The following is a 19,530-nucleotide window of genomic DNA, read 5'->3' as shown; positions in this document are numbered from 1 at the left end:
TTCTTTCTATTTGGTCGGTTTCAAGTGTACAACTCAAGAAGATATCATCTGCACAGCACTGTGCACCCATCGCCCCAGGCAAAGTCTCTTTCTGTCCTCTGTGGTCCCCACAGTGCCCACCTCCAGCTGCCCACCACCCCCTTCCTCTCTGGCTGCCACCACACTGCCGTCTGTGTCTGTACGCTGTGTGTTTGTGTGCGTGTATGTGCGTATAATCCCTCTACCTTCTTTCACCCAGCCCCCCAAACCCTCACCTCTCTGATAGCTGTCCATCTGTTCCGTGCATCCATGCTCGTGTTTCTGTGTTGTTCATTGGGTTAGTTTGTTCATTAGACGCCACATAAAAGTGAGATCATGTCTTTCTCTGACTGGTTTATTTCATTTAGCATAATAATCTCCAGGCCCATCCCTGCTGTACAAAAGGGAGGAGCTTCTCCTGTTTAATGGCAACATAGTACTCCATTACATAAATGTACCACAGCCTCTTTACACAGACTCCGGACTCGTCTACTGATGGGCACTTGGCTGTTTCCAGAGCTGTTGTAAATAACGCTGCAATGAGCAAATATTGTGAAACACTTCATGAATTTGTGTGGCATCCTTGCTCAGAGACCATGCTAATCTTCTCTGCATTGTTTCAATTTCAATATATATGCTGCCAAAGCAAGCACAAGGCATGAGTTTTTAACAAGCACTGAAATTTCTCTTTCCACCCCCTCCTGGCTTTTTTTTTTAATGTTCCCAAAAGGCTGGGATTAGGAATCCTCCCACAGCCCCTCTCTCTCTCGAGGACGTTTATAGCACCGCTTCTGATTAACAGATTCGACCCAATGGCATAAGGCACAGCTTCTCCCCTTTAGGAAAGAACAAATAAGAATGAAGTGTTAGATTGCATTGCTAATTATATATTCTGTTCAAGTGTCAACCATCTGTTGCAATTGTTTAAAAAGCAGACATAAGTCAACTGTTGGGGTGAGATGTTTACTGTTGTAAACACACAGAAGTTGGTGACACCAGTGGAGATCTGTCGCTCTGGCAGGTGCCTGGGGCTGCATTGCGGTCGATGTCTTTGGAAGCCCACCTTCCTGTGAGAGGGTCAGTGGTAGCTCCAGGTCACTGATGATTAGGTGCTAGTCATACTTCACACCCGGAAAGGGTTCTTAAAGGCCCAGCACTCTCAGTTTTCAGAAGGGATAACTGAGATGCAGTGAGGAAAAGGCACCGGCTATTCTCCACTTTAAAATGTCAGCACTTACAATTTTCTGCAGATGTTTGTGTATGCAGGTAGGAGGACTCTCCCTCAGGTATATTAAGTCTCTAAGGAAAAGGACAGGATGCCATTGTCTCTAAATTAAATGCGTAGAATGGTACCCAATGGATCACAATGTCTAGAATATGTTGTAAAAGTACAGTTAATTGTAAGATGGGGGGAGGTGTTTTTCTGACATGGCCAAAAAGCGCAGAAGACACGGCACAGTCCCCTCGCTCCAGAGCCATGCCTTTCTTCTTGTTGTGCATTTGTCTACTGAATAAGCTGAATGTTCTGCCAAACTTTGGATAATTCTTTAGTGAACAACTGGCATTAGACTGCAGGTTACTTTCAGTCTCAGGTTACATTTAACGTCTCAGGTTATTAGACGATTCTGATCTCCAGGACCACCAAGGGGAGAATGGCATGGCGTCATGAGCAGGGCTGCCCCCAGCCCGCTTTCACTGGCGTTGGCCGGCAGGTGTTCCCTCGTATCCCGGATTTGGGGTCACCCGCCAGGGAGGGGGCTTCAGTGTCAGCCCATCACATTGCACAGCCTTCGTTCTCGTTCATTGGTTCGAAATCTGCCTTCTCATAGTTCTAGGATCTGTTTCTAGTTTTGCCACCACAAGCAATGCCTCCCCGGAGCACCTCCTCCTGTTTTCGCTGATCTTGTGATGCTAATAAGAACTTCGATCCTCTCTTTTCCATTCGAAATTGCAAAATCCCTTTGCTCCTCCTTCCTCATGAACTTTCTTATTCAGACGATGGGGCTGTTTCTTGTGGAAACATTCCAGTTCAAATAAAACGTTCAGGTTCAGCCAGGGGAACTTGTGAGGAACATTTATGGTGCCAATAGCATCCCTCTTCCTAATTCCTGACTAATTGAGTGCACGCTCAGGCAGCTCAGGATAAGTGATGATTTCAGATTAATTACTGCGCCAGGCAACTGCATGCATTTTTAACCCCAGAGTTCAGTTGGGTACTGACTTTTGTAGACATCTGCAGGCCTCTTCAAAGATAGGCATGGAGTAGAGGGTGAAAGGGGTTTTACATTTCAATTAAAGGTCTGCCGCTGACATCAGACTGGTGTTTTTCCTGCCAGGAGTGGAGGCCCCTGAAGTTCACGGGAGGGCAGCAGCACCCTAAGGCGTGTCCACAGCACTGCCCCCTTTGGGGGTTGGGGTTGAAGGTCCCTCGGTGCGACTTAAAAAAACACTAAAAATAGTCCCCCTCTTACAGCCCGACAGGAAAATAACTGAAAACAAATGAATGCAAGAAAAGTTATTGATTTTTCCTCACATTATGCTTAGTTTTAACATCAGAGCTGCTCTGTTAAACATATGGCCATAAATACCTCAGCCTCACGACTATTTTTATTCTGTGTCCTGACTATTCTTGGGCTGCCAGCACCGCCTCCACCCGGGACATCTCCTCACACAGACGCCCCTCTGATGACTGCCTCACCCCCTTACCCGGGGGAGGCAGCAGTAGGTCACCATCCATCTCACAGTCTTGAAGAATAAAGCCATCAATGTGTCTTCTTTAGTTTTATACACCTAGTATGCACTGTCTTACATTCCCCAAAGACTGAAGGTAAGCTAAAACAAAAGGCATACAATAAAATAATAAAAAATGAGAGTAAGAAGATAGGACTGGGGGAAGTATAATTGAGAGTAGAAATTCAGAATCATGAGAAGTGAAACCCAGTGTTCTAGCCATAAGGGATTACACTGTGGCCACTTTCTGCTTCTTCATCCCTGGTCTTCTTAGAAGCCAAGCAAAATAAATAATGTTTTATGTCTTCATCACAGAAAGGAGTAGGGTCATTATTTTTTTCTTAGGTGTTTTAATGTTTAGATGTAGTTCGTTATTAGGGTAATTTATTTTCTGTGTCCTGGTTTTACTTTGGGCTCTCTTCATTAGAGTTAAGATGTAATGTCACAGTTAATGTGAAAAAGAATAGCTTGTGTTCCAGAAACACACCTGGTGTGACAAATACAAGATATAGGATGTTGGGAACTGCCCTGCCTGGTTTCAGGAGCTGGAATCCCCCCATGGCTATGGCTGAGTGAGGGACCTTTGGCCCATAAGCCACTAAGGAGACAAAGCTTATGTCCCTGGCAAGAGCACCGCTTCTGCTCCTTTTTTCATAACTGGCCTCCAATGGTTGATCAATTAGCCAATGATGGGTAAGATTCCCCAAGAGGGGAACAACCTAAGACAGGCATGATCTTAGGGGGCCCCAGGGAAGGACTTGGGGGGCTATGGAGAAAGGGGGTGATGGACCCTCACCCCTCAGCTTTGACAAAGCCTGAGTCCTCATGTCTTCTAATTCTTTGGCTGTCTTGCCTCCTCTGTCTGACTTAAGCCTGAAACAATGACAGAGGGTGGTGCAGCCCTGTGTAGGAAAGGGTGGGCTCTCCAGTGATCAGGCCTGAGAAAGGATATGTAAAGTCCTGTGAAGCCTGCTTTGCTAAGAATGCTGTTAGTTAAATGATAAAGGCCCAAGCAGAAAATGAGTTTGCTTCCCAAAGTTTTATAGCCTTTTAGCTGATAGACCCTGACTCAGAAGAAGCCTTAATAATTCTTTGTGTGCTATCTACTGTTTGATCCTTACTGCCTGACAATGATTAATGAGCTGTACCTGTATTACTGCTCAAATTAAACCCAATAAAAGCCTGTCTAGGCAAGGGTCAGTGCTCTCTCCCCTTGAGAGGGTGGCCAAGCCACTCTGAAACACTCCCCCCTTGAGAGGGTAGCCATGTGGTCCCTTTTCCTCCACAGGACTCAGTAGTCCGTGTGAATTTGTCTCATGTCTAATCCATGGCACTGTGGGCACTGCAGGCCACATCAATAGGAAGTGAGTGGGGATGGTAGAATCCGTGTAGCTCAAATCCATAAAGCTTAAGTTCTCCCAATTTCCTCAATGAGAGCTTTTGTTGTCAGAAATGTAATGCAGCCCAAAAGGCAGGACTCAAAATATTGCCATCACCAAGTCCAGATCCCTCTAGATTATCCCACTCAGTTCAGATGAGCATGACATTCTCATTGCCCTTTCTAGAGCGATGTGACTCTCACATACAGAATTAGTCCTATCACGGACTAGAAATCCGAGGAGCTCTGGATGAGCAGGGTCCGCACTGAGGGACACATTCAGAGGGGTTCTGGGCGGGGATTGAAAGACGCAAGCTGTGAGGAGGATGACTGGCGTCCGAGGAAGCAGCGATGTCCAGTTCTCGACCGTGCTTTTAAGAAGTGGGCAGTACACAAAGCAAAGAGATGAGGCAGAAGCAACTAGGATTCGGGGTTAAAAGAAAATACTTGTTTTGTGAATAATGTCGTTCATAAAGTGGGAGAAACAAATATATTTTAGGTTCAGAGAAAGCAAAAATGAAGAGTTTGGATGGATAAATAGAGAAAAATGAGACAACTGACACACCCACAGATAATAAAGAAAATGGGGAGTTAATGGTTGGTTGAATAGACTCAGTCTGGATCTGTCTGGGGCACATCTGTGTTTCTGGGAAAGGTTGGGTGTTGATGAGGATAGGTGACTCCCCTCTGCCCCACCCCAGGCCCTGCTGGCTCTGGGTCTTCCTTTCTGCGGGACCACCCTGATGTGGAATCATGCACAGAGTCACTTACCTGGGGAAGCCCCGTGGTGCTAACATCAACCCTTCAGAGCAAAGCCTGGCTCACAGCAGGAAGCATCTATGCCTGTGATGCTGTGATGGGGTGATTTGCACAAACAGGGAAAATACTCTGTATTATCCCCAGGCTGCAGAATCTCGCTGGAGAGATTTCAGGATGGATCTCTACTTTAAAAGAAAGTAGTTTGGTACCTGGGCCTGGAGAGAAACAGAACCCCAGGCCTATGGAGTGGGCCAAGCCTGTTAGAGATGAGTCCTGATACCTTAAAAATATCCACCATTCCTCTGCTTCTTGTTGCAGGGAGAGTACCAAAGACATTTTCCTGATGGGTGCCTGCCCCAGGATAACAACAAAAATTTGGAGTTAGGGGGGAAAAAAAAGCAACATCAGGCCTTCAAATCAAAGTTGTAAAAATTGCCACATTGGGCACATGACCTCTAAACTCTCTGTAACTGAGCACAGAGTTTAGTGTTTTAAACACAAGGAGGTTTTACTATTTAATATATGTGATATTTGAGCCAGATGTTTTAGGATTTTGTCTTTGAAATGTAAAGCTACTTTTCAGTTTGAGATATTTTAGCTTGTACTCATATTAAACAATCATACTTTTAAACAGAAGCACCATGATAATTTCTATTTTTACCTACCTTCAGCCTTTAGCAGAGAATACTCAGATGCTGTCTCTACCATTGGCTGATTCTGTGACTGGGGGGAAAATTTCCTGAGATCCCTGAGTGTCACCGTTATCATTTGAATATGGGGGTTCTAGTGATAGCATGGTCACAGGGACTTTTTCTGAGATTAAATGATACAACACGTATGGAAAGAGCCTGGGCACATACCCGCAGAAAATAGAACAGGCTTTCCTTCAAGGTGCAATGGGATTAATTCCCAGATTCTCCGAGGAAGGTGGCAGACATTGATTGGAAAAGAGAGAGAATCTGCCAAAAAAATTAACTTCCATAAGATGAGTTCAAGGGAAAGATACCTGTGTATAGTTAGAATCATCTTTAAAAATAAATAAATTATAATGATTGATTAAAAGAAAAAGAGTAATCCAGAAATGAAGATTTCTTACTGCTAGAAGTTGACTGTGTTGGCATTTGAATACTTTAGACAATTAGCGGTGGGGACCTTGAGATCAAATCATTGCCCATGTATCTCAGAGGAAGTAACAGGTGTAATAAGGCCAAGAAGGCAAGGGGTCATTATTACACAGTTGATTGAACTGGCTGTCATGGGAGCCTTGTGCCTAAGGTCAAGGCCAATGATGAGCTGTAGGAACTAGGGTTCAGAATAAGAAATGTAGTGCCTAAGACATACTGCAAAAGCAAAAGAGATCATCCAGTTGAAGAAAGTGTGTATAGGCGTTGTTCTAAGCCACAGGCCAAGTTGTTCAGCAGAGTAGAAGAGTGAGCCAGATCCCAGTTACTCACACTAAAGGGAACTGATAATACAGAGGAAAATACTGTCACTTTAGGCCTGACAGAAGACAAGGAAGCTTGGAAGATGTAACCCTGAGAGGTCCATATGGCCTTCCATAGACAGGTGCTGTCCACCTTTGACAGTCCCACAGGAAATGGAACCTCTCTTGCTGTCCTAAAAGAGTCCCTGGTGGTGGCTTTCAGTGGCCAATCCAGGAGGTTCCATAGGGCAGGAAAGCTAACTGATGAGGTTCAGGCATATCAACCTCCCTGGCACAGAGCAAGTAAAGGATTGGGTGTAGATCAGGAGCAATAAACAGAAGATGCTTCTCACACATGCCCGGGGTGATGACCAAGTAGAGGTGAAGGCACATTTTGAGCCCAGACAAGGTGACCTTGGAGCCCCACTTTCCGCCATCGTGCCATGTAACTTCTGTATAAGAGTAGAGAGGGATCCGGAACAGCCCTCCGAGTGGAGACTATGTCCTCCAAGTATTGGGTTAGCCAAAAAGTTTGTTTCATTTTTCCAGTAAAATAAAAGACACATTTTTCATTTGTACTAACACTTTATTCATTCGGATATTTTGAGTATGTCAGCTGTCTTCCAAGTGGTAGAACATTGATCATTCTCAATATATTGAATTGATCATTATCAGTGGTAACGGGTCTACCCAACCATGGAGCACTGTCCAGCAAGAAACCTCAAGCAGAACACTTCGCAAACCACTTTTGACATGTTTGTTCAGTCACGGCACCTTCTCCTCACACAGCAAAGAACTTTGAGTGTCAGCTGCATTTTTACCATTCTTGAAATAATAAAGCATGTTATGCCAAAAATGTTGCATACTTTCTGCCATCTTCAACATTTAAAAATGGGTACACAAAAACTCACCAAGTTTGATGTTTCTTTTTTTTCATGCACACTGATATGACAGCTATCAGAATCCAGTCTAACAAGATTGTTTTGAATGGAGTTCAAGACAGCTAAGCACCCCAAAAGCCCTCTTACAGGGGAGAAGAAAATGCACTTTTTAGCCAACCCGATAACATGGATCCAAAAAGAGTTCTCAGTAGGGAAGTCATACAGTCTCTTTCATTTGTGTATTTATTGTTTGCATCCTGCTTTGGTTTAAGAGAAAGCACTCAGTTAAGTGGGGTGGAAGGTGGAGAAAGGTAGGAATTGGTGATGTCTTTCAAACAGCAGGCATTTAAAGCATTTGTGCCAGTGCAGGTGAGTTAAGAACTCAGGCTCCAGGAGTAAAGATGGTGAAAGGGCCTCACGCATTAAGACCTGCAGACGGTTTATTGGTAGGCACGGGGAAGAGTCTGGGGAGCTTCTGGATTTCTGTCACAGGGGCAGGTACATGAACGGTAATTCTTATTGTTTGCTTGTTATTGGTTGCACGTGTGATTTTATATTCATTTTGATTCTCTGCATATTGTGGACTATGTAAGCTATCTAGAGGGCTGTTATATAGAAAAGTTTACAATTTAAAAGATAGGTGGAGCTCAAGAGACAGGTTGAAAGTTACCATGAAATGGATACTAGTTAAAGATAAACTAAGATACGTGTATAAAATGAAAAGTCAAGAATCAACCAAAGGGAAAATCAAATTCAAGTAAAATGTCAACAAAGGAAGGAGAGTCCTGAGTAAAACAAAAAGGAAGCATAATAATGATAATAACAACAGTAGCACTAAAATACCATTAATAACAGCTAATATTTAACATATTTAATACAGGCAGTTCTAAACTTTTTCCAAATAATAAATCATTTAAATTTTATAAAAATACTATGAAGTAGACACTAATGTTAAACTCATTTAACATATGAAAAAATAAGCTTCGGTATATATATAAGGAGATTGTCTACAGTTACATAGCTGGTGACTTTCCAAACAGAAAATCAGCCCCTGGTCCTTGTTTAGTGAATCCATGAAACCTTTTGTTTGTTTTCAAGAATGAACATGGAAACAGTTATGTCATGGAAACCACAGCTGGTCAAATTTTTAAGCAAGAGGGCATTTCAGGAAGGCTTAACGGTATCAGTCGCTCTGACTGGTGCCCTCTCCTCTTTCGGACCTCAGGGTGCTGGGGCATCATCTCCCCAGGGTTACCAGCCACATTGCCCTGCCCCATCCATCACTGTGTCCCTCGACCTGTGGCTCTCAAACTTTAGCCTGCATCACAGTCACCTGGAGGGCTTGTCAGCATGGAGGTTGCTGAGCCTAGTCCCCAGCTTTCTGGATTCCGTAGTTCTGGGACACGGCCCAAGAATCTGCATTTCCAACAAATTCTTTAATGATGCTGTAAGGCTGGGCTAGGACAGCACTGTGAGAACCACTGGTGGAAGCCATGCTGACGCCTTTTGTTCGTGGTCCCGATAGCTCTGTGATGACCCAGGCTGAGTGTCCTATGGGGGCACTCAGTCAATATGCCACATAACTCTCTGAAATTCAACTTTCTAATCTGTAAAATGAGGGAAATAGTAAAGTGGTTTCAGTCTCATGAGTTGTTGAAAGGAGCACGTGCAAAAAAGGGTGTACAAAGCAACAAACAACAAATGTTGGAGAGGGTGTGGGGAAGAGGGGTCCTTAGTTCACTGTTGGTGGGATTACAGACTGGTACAACCATTATGGAAAACAGTATGGAATTTTCTCAGAAAAATAAAAATCGACCTGCCTTTTGACCCAGCAATTCCACTGCTAGGATTATATCCCAAGAATCCTAAAACATCAATTTCAAAGAACCTATGCACCACAATGTTCATAGCAGCACAATTTACAATAGCCAAGAGTTGGAAGCAACCTAGGTGCCCATTAGTAAATGAATGGATCAAAAAATTGTGGTACATATATACAATGGAATTCTATGCAGCAGAGAGAAAGAAGGAGCTACTACCCTTTGCAACAACATGGATGGAACTGGAAAGCATTATGCTGAGTGAAATAGGCCAGGCATTGAAAGACAAATACCATATGATCTCACCTTTAACTGGAACCTAATCAACAAAACAAACAAGCAAACAGAATAAAAACAAAGACACTGAAATAGAGAACAAGGGGACAGTGACCAGAGGGGAGAGGGAAGGGAAGTTAAGGGGAAAAGGGGAGGGATTTGGAGGGACAAGTATGAAAGACACAGGGATGAGGACTTGGGGTGGGGGGAATGGGAGGGAGGTGGGGAGACGGAGCAGGGGGCGCTGGGATGGGAGAAATAGCCAAAAACACTGTACTTGAAAAATAAATAAAATTTTTTTAAAAAAGGGTGTACAGGGTATGACACGTACCATGGGCTCGATACGGATGGACTGACAATTGTCACCAACTTGCACCGTCTCATTCCTGCCGATTTCGCCACGCATGCCCTGCATTGTAGCCAACCAGAGTGAACTTTCTCAGAAGCTGACCCTTTCACATTTTCTGGGATACCACGGTCAGTGGGGGTGATGGGGTGTGCAGTCCTCTCAGAGCTTTTTTGTTCCTATGCTCGCAGTTAAGTGCTTCAAGACTCCAGGGCATTCTTAGACTAAAGACTTTCACCTTCCTGATGCCACCACACTTCTGTCCTAACTCTACCTTATCCCTTCTCACTCCGCATTGCTCACCTGTCTCCGTGACCAGACCCCTGTGGATAGAGAGAACATCTGACACATCTCGGCAACCACAGGTTCATGTCCCATACCCAGGGCAGAGTAAACACTCAGTAAATGTGAGTCAAATGAATGAATTATTTCTGAGCTTCATGTCCTAAACAGAAACCCAAGCCCCAAATGGCAGGAGCTATTAGGACGGTAGAGGCATCATATACCTCTGCTGGCGCTGTTTCTTATTATCTGAATAAGATATAGCACCAGGAAGCAGATGGTTTGGGAAGGCATAAAATAAACATGAGTAACACAAAACCTGCCATTCAAGAACGCTAATCACACCACAGATTTTGGACAGTGGCACTTCTCCACGTGCTAATAAAACGATTGTGAAACATATGTTCTGGGAAGTGAAAAGAGATAATGGAAAGTTAGCAAAATTTCAGCCCTGCCACTTGCTTTACAAGCTCGACCGTGCTTGTCTTTTTGGAATGCTGTTCTCCAGATTCGGGGAGTGTGCACGAAATCCCTCATTTGAGAAGGCTCTTCCAGTGCTTGTGACCCCTCTATCATTTATTTTACAAACCAACCCGTGCTTTCCCAGAAACCCTGTCATTTCACTCGCAAAAGTCTTTGACGTTCTACAGCTGAGATGATCTGCATGGGTCCGTGGTTCTTTCGTACAAAAGTAGCACCTTTCCAGCACAAACAGTTGAAAGCCACTACATGTGTATATTGCCTTATGACTTTCTAAAGCATCATTTTGACTTTTAAATGTTTTATAGGTTTACATGGTTAGAACTAACATCTTCAAACAAGCATGTTAAAAGACACTGATCTATTTGATCCTACACAGATAGCTCTATAATATGTTTTTAAAATAAAAGCAACCTAGCTCGTTTGTGTACCAGAGAACAAGGCACCAGGTGGCTTCACTAATCACTGGAGGGCATCCCCATGGAAGTTTGTCCTTAATGAACCGGCCACACTCGCCACGTCCTCCCTTTGTCCTCCAGTCAAGCCACTGGATTCCAATACCATTTCATTTTAATTGTTTAAATAACAATTAAGAGATGACTGTTTATTTAAAACATAAATATTTTAAAAGATAAATATTTTAATTGTTCGAATAACTAAAAGATAATAATAATACTCAAAATCAGTTAACATATTGGGATTTTAAACTCACAAATACTTGACTTTTAGAAAAGCATATTTGATAATATTCCAAACAGTATTTTTTTTTAGTTTTGTAATCAAATTCTTCTGAATTCAGGCTACAAATACTGAGCACTCACATAAGTCTGCAGGTAAAATGTCAGAACTGACTCATCCATCGAACATTTATTTGCTGCTAACCCAGGCATTGTGCTTGGCTCTGGCATTACAAAGAAAATTGTCACGCTTGCCCCTTTGGCTCACCAAACTTCATTGTCCAGTGAAAGAGACGGGCCATTAGAGAAGTCACCACAACTCGATGAGATGAGTGCCGTGGTGAAGACGTGAAATGACACAGGGAGTTGGGGGACGAGTTGAGAGAGCCTCACAGTAATCACTCAATTACATCGGGATGCGCCAGATGGAGATCACTCAGTGAATCTGATAGCAGGAACCTAAAGGAAAAAGAAGTTCAAATTAAACAGTATGCGAAACACAGGGTAGTGAACACCCATGCACCCTGAGACAACATGAGATTTCCTGCTCCCTAAGGGAGTGGCCCGGTGCCTAGCACAGTGTCTCGCCTATTATTTATTGTGCACGGAATACTAAATGCAGGTGTAAATGGGTGACCACACTGTAACTCCTGTTCTGGGACAGTAAAGGTGGTAATGAAGGTTGAAACTAAAGATTTTATCAGGTCAGGGGCTCATGGGAGGGTATAATAAGGTTTTATGACCTATCTTGCAGGATATAGAGAATTGTTAAATCTAAATATTTAAACCAAGCGAAACTTTGAATTAACTCATTCTTTCAATAAATATCTATGGAGCCTCTTCTATGTTCAATGCCCATACAATGAAGAACAGCTCAACTATGGCCGCTGTCCTCACGAAGCTTTTATTCTAATGGGTATCCTGAGTATAAACTGGTATAAACCAAAATTAATATTCCAACTGCAAATTGTGATGATGACTGCAAAGCAAGGGGGATCAGCCCAGGGTACCTGCCAGCTGAATCCCGCCAGTGTCCCGTCTATTTGTTCTCTGGCCTTTTACAGAAAACAAAATGGTCAAACCCTTTTTGTAGCAAGTGAAACAAATGTGAACAGACTTGGCCCACAACGCAGAGTAGGTCATCCCAGATAGAATCCTCAGAGTAGATGACACTCAGTGAGGTATAAAGGACAAGAGGAAGTCACCCACATGAACACGAGGGGACAGGTGTATCCTCACCCAGGCGATGTGTGTGCGAAGGCCAGAGGCCAGAAAGAGCTTAGGATGCTTGAAGTCCTCAGAGATGAGAGTGTCATCGGAGAGAATGATCCAAGTGAGGGGAGTGTGATGAGAGGATGTTCGAGATAAAAGCAGAGTGTTCTCTCAATCTGTCCATCCATCCATCTATTGAGAAAAGCCTTTGGCAGATGAAACGGTTTGGTTTTAAAGACAACCCAGCCAGGCCTTAGCCTATCAGTAAATACCTCTTACAGTTTGACTAGGAATGTTGTTAACAGAAAAAACCAGTGTACTGATGAAAAAGATAGGCTGTTTTCCAACCATTGCAATAAAGCTGGCATGAAGAAGGTTATCTGTGAGGCAAAGCCAATTAAATCTACATTTGCGCTGATTTTGCAGCAATTCCAGAGTGCATTTTTTTTCTTTTGAATGGCAGAGCTTGGAAAATGCTAACAAATTCAATGTACCATGCACCACATGAAGCCCAGAGAGTATTTCTAGAAAATGATGATGGTTTTCTAAACTAGTCGAAAAGGGGAGGGTTATTTTAGCCCTAATGCACTCTACTATAGCGAGTTGTTTGCTTGAATTATTTATGTGTGTATTGCAATTTTTAAACCGAGAGCATCAGAGACATCTATGCCGGTGAGAAGTTAAGGACCTTGTAGGTCATTCAAGGAGAATGTTAACTAGGGCAAGCACAGCGGTTAGATAAATGTGCCCACTCCCCTTCACAAGTCACAGGGGCTGGGCTGTCAGGCAGACCTGGATATAAAGATGGATTTGGTTACTTCTAAACTGCATACTGAGGCATTTACAACCCACAAGTTGAGCTCATTTTCACGTGTAACCTAGAGATCTACATTCTGATTTAGTGCATTGTCATAAGATTTAGTGATGTGTACGATTTAGTGTAAGAATGCATTAAAATAAATTCAATTTTTTTTTAATTTTAAGGAGTGGCATACAAGGTAAGTATATGATGAATCATAACTATTTTTGTGGTGGTTATTATTTTACTCAAAAAATTCTGCATGAGCCTAAGAATGCACTGAGTGAACCCTGCTGCTTCTCTATGGGTAAAATGCCTTGCTGATTCTGGTAGTGAAGACACAAACCACAGGCAATTTAAAATCCATAGGGAAAGTAGACCAGTGTTTCATGAATACCCTTGAGTGACTGTTAAAAAATATTGTCTCCCAAGCCCTGACCCCAACCCCACTGAATCAGAAACTCCACAGGCTAAAAGCTACATGGTTAACAGGTAACCAAATGATGGTACTAATCATTTAGAAAGCTTGAATGACCAACCATGCAAACACATACAAGTAGAGCCCATGGTAGACCCTGGTCTTGAGAAGCAGTGTAGATAAAAATGCATCAGGGAACTCAAAGAAGGGGAAGTCTTCCCTAGGGAAGGTCTTATTCTGTGACTTGAAGAATGTTTGGGAAAGTGACAGATGTTACAGTTAAAAATAAGACAAGTGAGGTTAAATGATCAGAAATAAATCCGAACCAAGCTAGGAGGATTGAGTCTGTACGAGGAAGTTCTTATGCTCAGGCGAATTTCTTCTAGGGTGTGCAGTTGGAAAACCAAGTTCCTCCATCTGCTAAAATATCATGAATCTTGAGACATGTGGGTTCTGTGAGAAAACAGAGTTTGTTTTGTTCAGATCTCTGTGGTGGGCGACCAGAGCCCTGCCTCCAGCACAGGAGCACAGCAGGCTGCCCCACTGTCAGTGAAGAGAGGAGGTGGGTGGCAGCCAGTCAGAGTCCCCCAAAGCAGAGAGGGGGAGGGGGCAGGGCCAAGCGGAGAAGAGCACCCGGCCCATTTGAACAACTCGAGCTGTGGTTGTAAAGACAAATGCACAGAAAAGAGATAGATCTGGAACCTTATTCCATTGAGAAAATCAGTAAAAATAGGAATGGGACTAGTGGCCACAGCAAACCCGTGGGATTCACAAGGTACAATAACAGCAGGACGACGTGTTGCATTACCGTCTGTATTCCAGTCCTGAACCCTTGTGTGCCCCATCCTCACTAATCGCAGGCACTCCTGGATGGGTCCCAATGCTGTCCCCATTTACAAAGGGACAGAGTCAACTTTGGGGCAGTTAAGTACCTTGCATTAGGTCACAAGCCTGTTTTGGTTAAGCCAAGATGGGAACCCATGCCATTTGACCCCTGAGACTGGATTCTTTCAATCTCAATTCAAAGTTGCATTCTGTGAAGTGGGAATATTGTCATGAGGACTCTGACTCGATATTTTGAAGTCACTGCCAAATTCACACCTTGCAAGTCCCTGTCTTTCTAGAACTCTCAGTCCAGCCTCATCACTGAACAGCAGTGGAAACTGAAACCAGCCCCCTCTCCTTGCTATCTCTGGTCACTTTGGACCTGTCTGAAATGTCTAGTCCAATCAATTATGTCATTACAAACCTTTTCATACCCTCTAGGGGTGTGTGTGTGTGTGTGTGTGTGTATGCATGTGCGTGATGCCATTGATCCATCTTGACCTCCAAACTACATTTTGCGTGGGGGTCTGTCTGCCTCTGCAGGAGACATAACAGATATGTTATTTAACTTACCTTCACCTTTTGTTCCTTCCCTGTATGTATTGTTTTGATATACCCTACCAGTATCCCCATTCCCTTGACATATTATTCTCAAGAAAGTTATTTTAATTAACACCAAATGACACATATTGAACACAAGAGCTCTTCCTCTCGGAACAACAGAAATCATTCCTAACTAAACACAGTTCCGTTTCTGCCTAAAATCCATGGCTGCTTTGGCATTTTTAAAATAATTATTGAATTTATTTGGGTAACATTGGGTAATAATGTTACATTGGTTTCAAGTGTACAGTTGTATAATATAGCATCTGTGTATGTGTTCACCACCCCAAGCCAAGTGTCCTTCCATCACCATCCATCCTCCTTTACCCTTTCCCACCTGTCCCCATCCCCCGCCCCCTCTGGTAATTGGTAATCACCAAACTATTGTACCTATATGAGTTTTATTCCTTTATCCCTTTACCTTTTTCAGCCCAACCCCCAACCCTCCCCATTCTGACAACTGTCAGTCTGTTGTTCATATCTATGAGTCTGTTTCTGTTTTGTTTGTTAGTTTATTTTGTTCGTTAGATTCCATATAGAAGTGAAATCACATGGTATTTGTCTGTTTTGACTGGCTTGTTTCACATAGCATAATACTTTCCAGGTCCATCCATGTTGTTGCAAAAGGTAAGATCTCCCTCTTTTTTATGCCCCAGTAGTGGTCCATTGTGTAAATGTACCACAGCTTTTATATCCACTCATCTACTGCTGGACACTTGGGCTGCTTCCAGAGCTTGGCTCTTGTAAATAACACTGCAATGAACATAGGGGTGTTCTTTCATATTACTGCTTCAGGTTTTTTTGATATGTTCCCAGAAGTGGAATTGCTGGGTCATAATGCAGTTCCATTTTTAATTCTTTTGACATAACTCCATACTCTTTTCCACAGTGGTTGTACCAATCTGTACCAATAGTGCAAAAGGGCTCCCCTTTCTCCACATCCTCACTAACACTTGTTGTTTGTCAATTTATTGATGATGGCCATTCTGACAGGTGTGAGGTGATATCTCTTTGTGGTTTCAATTTGCATTTCTCTGATGGTTAATGACATTGAGCACCTTTTCATGTGCTTACTGGCCGCCTGTATGTCTTCTTTGAAGAAGTGTTTATTCAGGTAATTTTCCTGTTTTTAATTGGATTGTTTGATTTTTTTTTTGGTTTTGAATTTTCTGTTTTTATAAATTTTTTATATTAAGCCCTTATCAGGTGTATTATTGGCAAAGATGTTCTCCCACTCGGTGTGTTATCTTTTTGTTTTGTTCATGGTTTCATTTGCTGTGCAAAAAATTTTTAGTTTAATGTAGTCCCATTTGTTTATTTTTTTCTTTTGTTTCCTTTGCCTGAAGAGATACATCAGAAAAAATATTTCTATAAAAAATGCCTTGTATTTTACTGCCTATGTTTTCTTCTAGTATTTTTATGGTTTCAAGCCTAACATTTAAGTCTTTAATATATTTTGAGTGTATTTTTGACTATATCTAAGAAGGGAGTCTAGTTTCTCTCTCTCTCTTTTTTTGGCACGTATCTGTCCAATTTTCCCAACACCATTTATTGAGTAGACTATCTTTACTCCATCATATGTTCTTGCCTTTTTTGTCAAATATTAGTTGATCATAAAGGTGTGAGCTTATTTCTGGGCTCTCCATTCTGTTCCATTGATCTATACGTCTTTTTTTATGCCAGTACCATGCTGTTTTGATTATTGCGGCCTTGTAATACAGTTTGATATCAGGTAGTGTGATTCCTGCAAGTTCGTTCTTTCTCAAGACTGTGGCTATTTGGGGTCTTGTGGTTCCATATAAATGTATGGAGTATTTGTTCTAGTCTTGTGAAATATGCCATCGGTATCTTGATAGGCATTGTGTTGGGTCTATAGATTGCTTTGAGTAGCATGATGTTAATTCTTTCTGTCCATGGACACGGTATACTAAGATTGTTCTGGTATTGTTTCATAATATTTTTCCTCTAAGATAGCTCTAGTTGATTAGTGTTAAGAAAAGACAGGAAATCCTTCACTGCCCAGGGAACTGGGAACATTCCTCAACCACAGCCTGGGTGTGTAAGATGCCCAAAATACAGTGGTTGGAAATACTAAGGAAAATGGAAGGAAAACTGTGCCCAAAAGCCAGTGAAAGAGAGAAGAAAAATAAATAATATCAGAAATACACCTGAGCTAAAATAGTAACACCGGGGGGGCATTACTTTATAAAGTTGAGTCCTGCACTTCTCTAGTAAAACTGTGTTCTCATGATTTGATTTCAAACAATAAACAACCCATGAAGCAAAGACAAAACCTATTTTGCCCAACAAGGACCGAGCAGTGCCCATCAGAGGGACCCCTGTAGGGACCCTCACACTCCTGAGAAGATACCACCACGGTAAGCACAGGGTGTAACACAGCTGTCAGCATATCCCTTGAAAAGGTTTTGCCTTTTAGCTGCAGAAGTTCCTCTAACAAAGCGGATGTTAGCAGAGGCTCCCAGGCACCCGGGGCCGTGTCTATAGCTCATTATCTCCTCATTACAGGGAACCTGAAGGGGATGAGGAAAATGCATTGGGAGAGATGCATTCATGTTTTATTGATTGCCAACAGAGCACAAGCCTGTGAATTCTCACACTTTGGGATATTTTGTTAGGAAAATAAGCACGGTAGGCCCTTGTTTACATGCCCTCTTCCTTCTGGTGCAGTTGATTCCAGCACAGCCAAAAAGTGAGCGTCTTCCCCAATTAGGTCCTCATGAGCCACCTCCACAAGTAAGCTAATGGGAGGCTTTCAGGAAGCATGTATCTTACTTCTTCTCTCAAAGGATTTAAAACATATTCCACTAATTGAGTCCCCTCGTCTGATGAATGAGGAAACTGAGGCCCAGGGAAGTAAATTGGCTTGCCCAGCATTACGCAGCCCGTGAGTGACAGAGCCGAGGCTGGACCTCAGCGTTCCTGAGGTCTTCAGTACACCCTTTCAATTATTCTAACAAGCCTGTCCATATGCCCCCATTTCTGGGGGAAAAAATGAGAAAGCAGTAGTTTTAAACTCTCCTATAATTTTAATAAAACATATAGTACAGACCTCATATAGGATATGTCAGATAATAAATTAATGAAGAAACTTAGGGTATTGCATCCTGACATAAAGACAAGACTTGGTGGAAGTTGGAGACTTGTCTAGAGAACAAAGGAAGGGATTGATTCCTAAAAGCAGAGGCACACAGAACTGATGAGAAGATGGTGGTGAGCGTGGACTTTGATATCAGAATGATTAGTACAAACTTGGGCAAAATACTGGGTTGTCAAAGAAGACCATTATGGGTTTTTTTTTTCCATAAAATAAAAGATACCTTTTCATTTTCACCAATAGGTTTATTGGTTTGGATATTTGGAGTATGTCAGCTGTCTCTCCCTACCAGCTTCCAGTGGGTAGAGGCCAAGATGCTACTAAGCATCTTCCAGTGCCTAAGACAGCCCCACAGGAAAGAAGTATTGGGCCAAAATGTCACTAGAACCAAGAAACTTCACAAAGCACTTTTGACATATTCAATCAGTCACAGCACCTTCTCCACACACTGCACAATTTTTGTGTGTGTTTCACTTACATTTTTACCTTCCTTGAAATAATAAAGCATACTATGCCAAAGATCTCCCATTTTCAATATTAAAATGGCTGCACAAAAATTCACCATTTTTGCTTTTTTAAAAATGCATGCTGATATGACAGCTGTCAAAATAAAATCTAACAAAATTTTTTTGGATGAAGTTAAGGGTAACTAAGCACTACTAGAGCCATCATATGAAAAAAAAACGTAACAGACTTTTTGACTGACCCAATAGTAATAAACCTTTTGAGTTTCCGTTTCTATGCCTGCTAAATAGAGATACTAATACTTAGCTTGTAGGGTTGTACAAAGTATGAATAGACTACCCTGCACTGTAAGTCTTTCTGTGTCATTCATAATTATTTTATACTTATTCTCTCTCATAGTATATAGATATGGCAAAGATGGTTCCCATTTTATAGCTGAGGGAGCATGTATATGGATGCAGAATAAAAACATATAATTCGTGCAGTAATGGCACTTCATAGACAATGGCACAATTCATCTTCAACACGGCCCTTCATGGGATGGTTCCCCCGCTTCTATGATGACTACACACTGATTTACCCAGCCACTCGGTACATGGCAGAATGGGAAGCCATGATGTGTGATTTCATGTCAACCTGACTCAGCCATGGGCGCCAGGGCCACACGTTATTTTGGGTGTGTCTGTGAGGGTGTTTCTGGGTCTGTGTAACATTGAATAGACTGGGTAAAGTAGATAGAGTTCCCTGATATGGGTGAGCCTTACCCAGGCAATGGACGGCCTGGACAGAATAGGAAAGCTGGCCATCCTATGAGGAAAAACAGAGCAGGATGACAGCTGTTGGGGGCAGGGGAGGTTAGGGGGTGGAAGGATCAAGCACAAAGGAAAAAGGACTCAGAACACAGACAGCAGTGTGGTGATTACAATGGGGAGGGGTGAGTGTAAGGGTGGTTAGATGGTGATGGAAAGGATACCATATCCTGTTTTTAAAAGAAGAAGAAAAAAGCGTCTTTTCGCACCTGAT

The 19,530-nt window shown here is 42.5% G+C and overlaps 1 non-coding gene across 1 annotated transcript; it reads right to left on the bottom strand.

The window, feature by feature from the left end:
• Window positions 1-564: 564 nt before the first annotated feature.
• Window positions 565-671, bottom strand: LOC119061960 (U6 spliceosomal RNA). The gene has a single exon (XR_005084890.2). It is a non-coding gene; the product is annotated as a U6 spliceosomal RNA (small nuclear RNA).
• Window positions 672-19,530: the final 18,859 nt, after the last annotated feature.

This window comes from Artibeus jamaicensis, unplaced genomic scaffold (assembly GCF_021234435.1).
Source record: "Artibeus jamaicensis isolate MK-2021 breed Jamaican fruit bat unplaced genomic scaffold, CSHL_Jam_final contig_464, whole genome shotgun sequence".
Classification (NCBI taxonomy): domain Eukaryota; kingdom Metazoa; phylum Chordata; class Mammalia; order Chiroptera; family Phyllostomidae; genus Artibeus; species Artibeus jamaicensis.
This window is presented reverse-complemented; position numbering and strand designations above follow the sequence as displayed.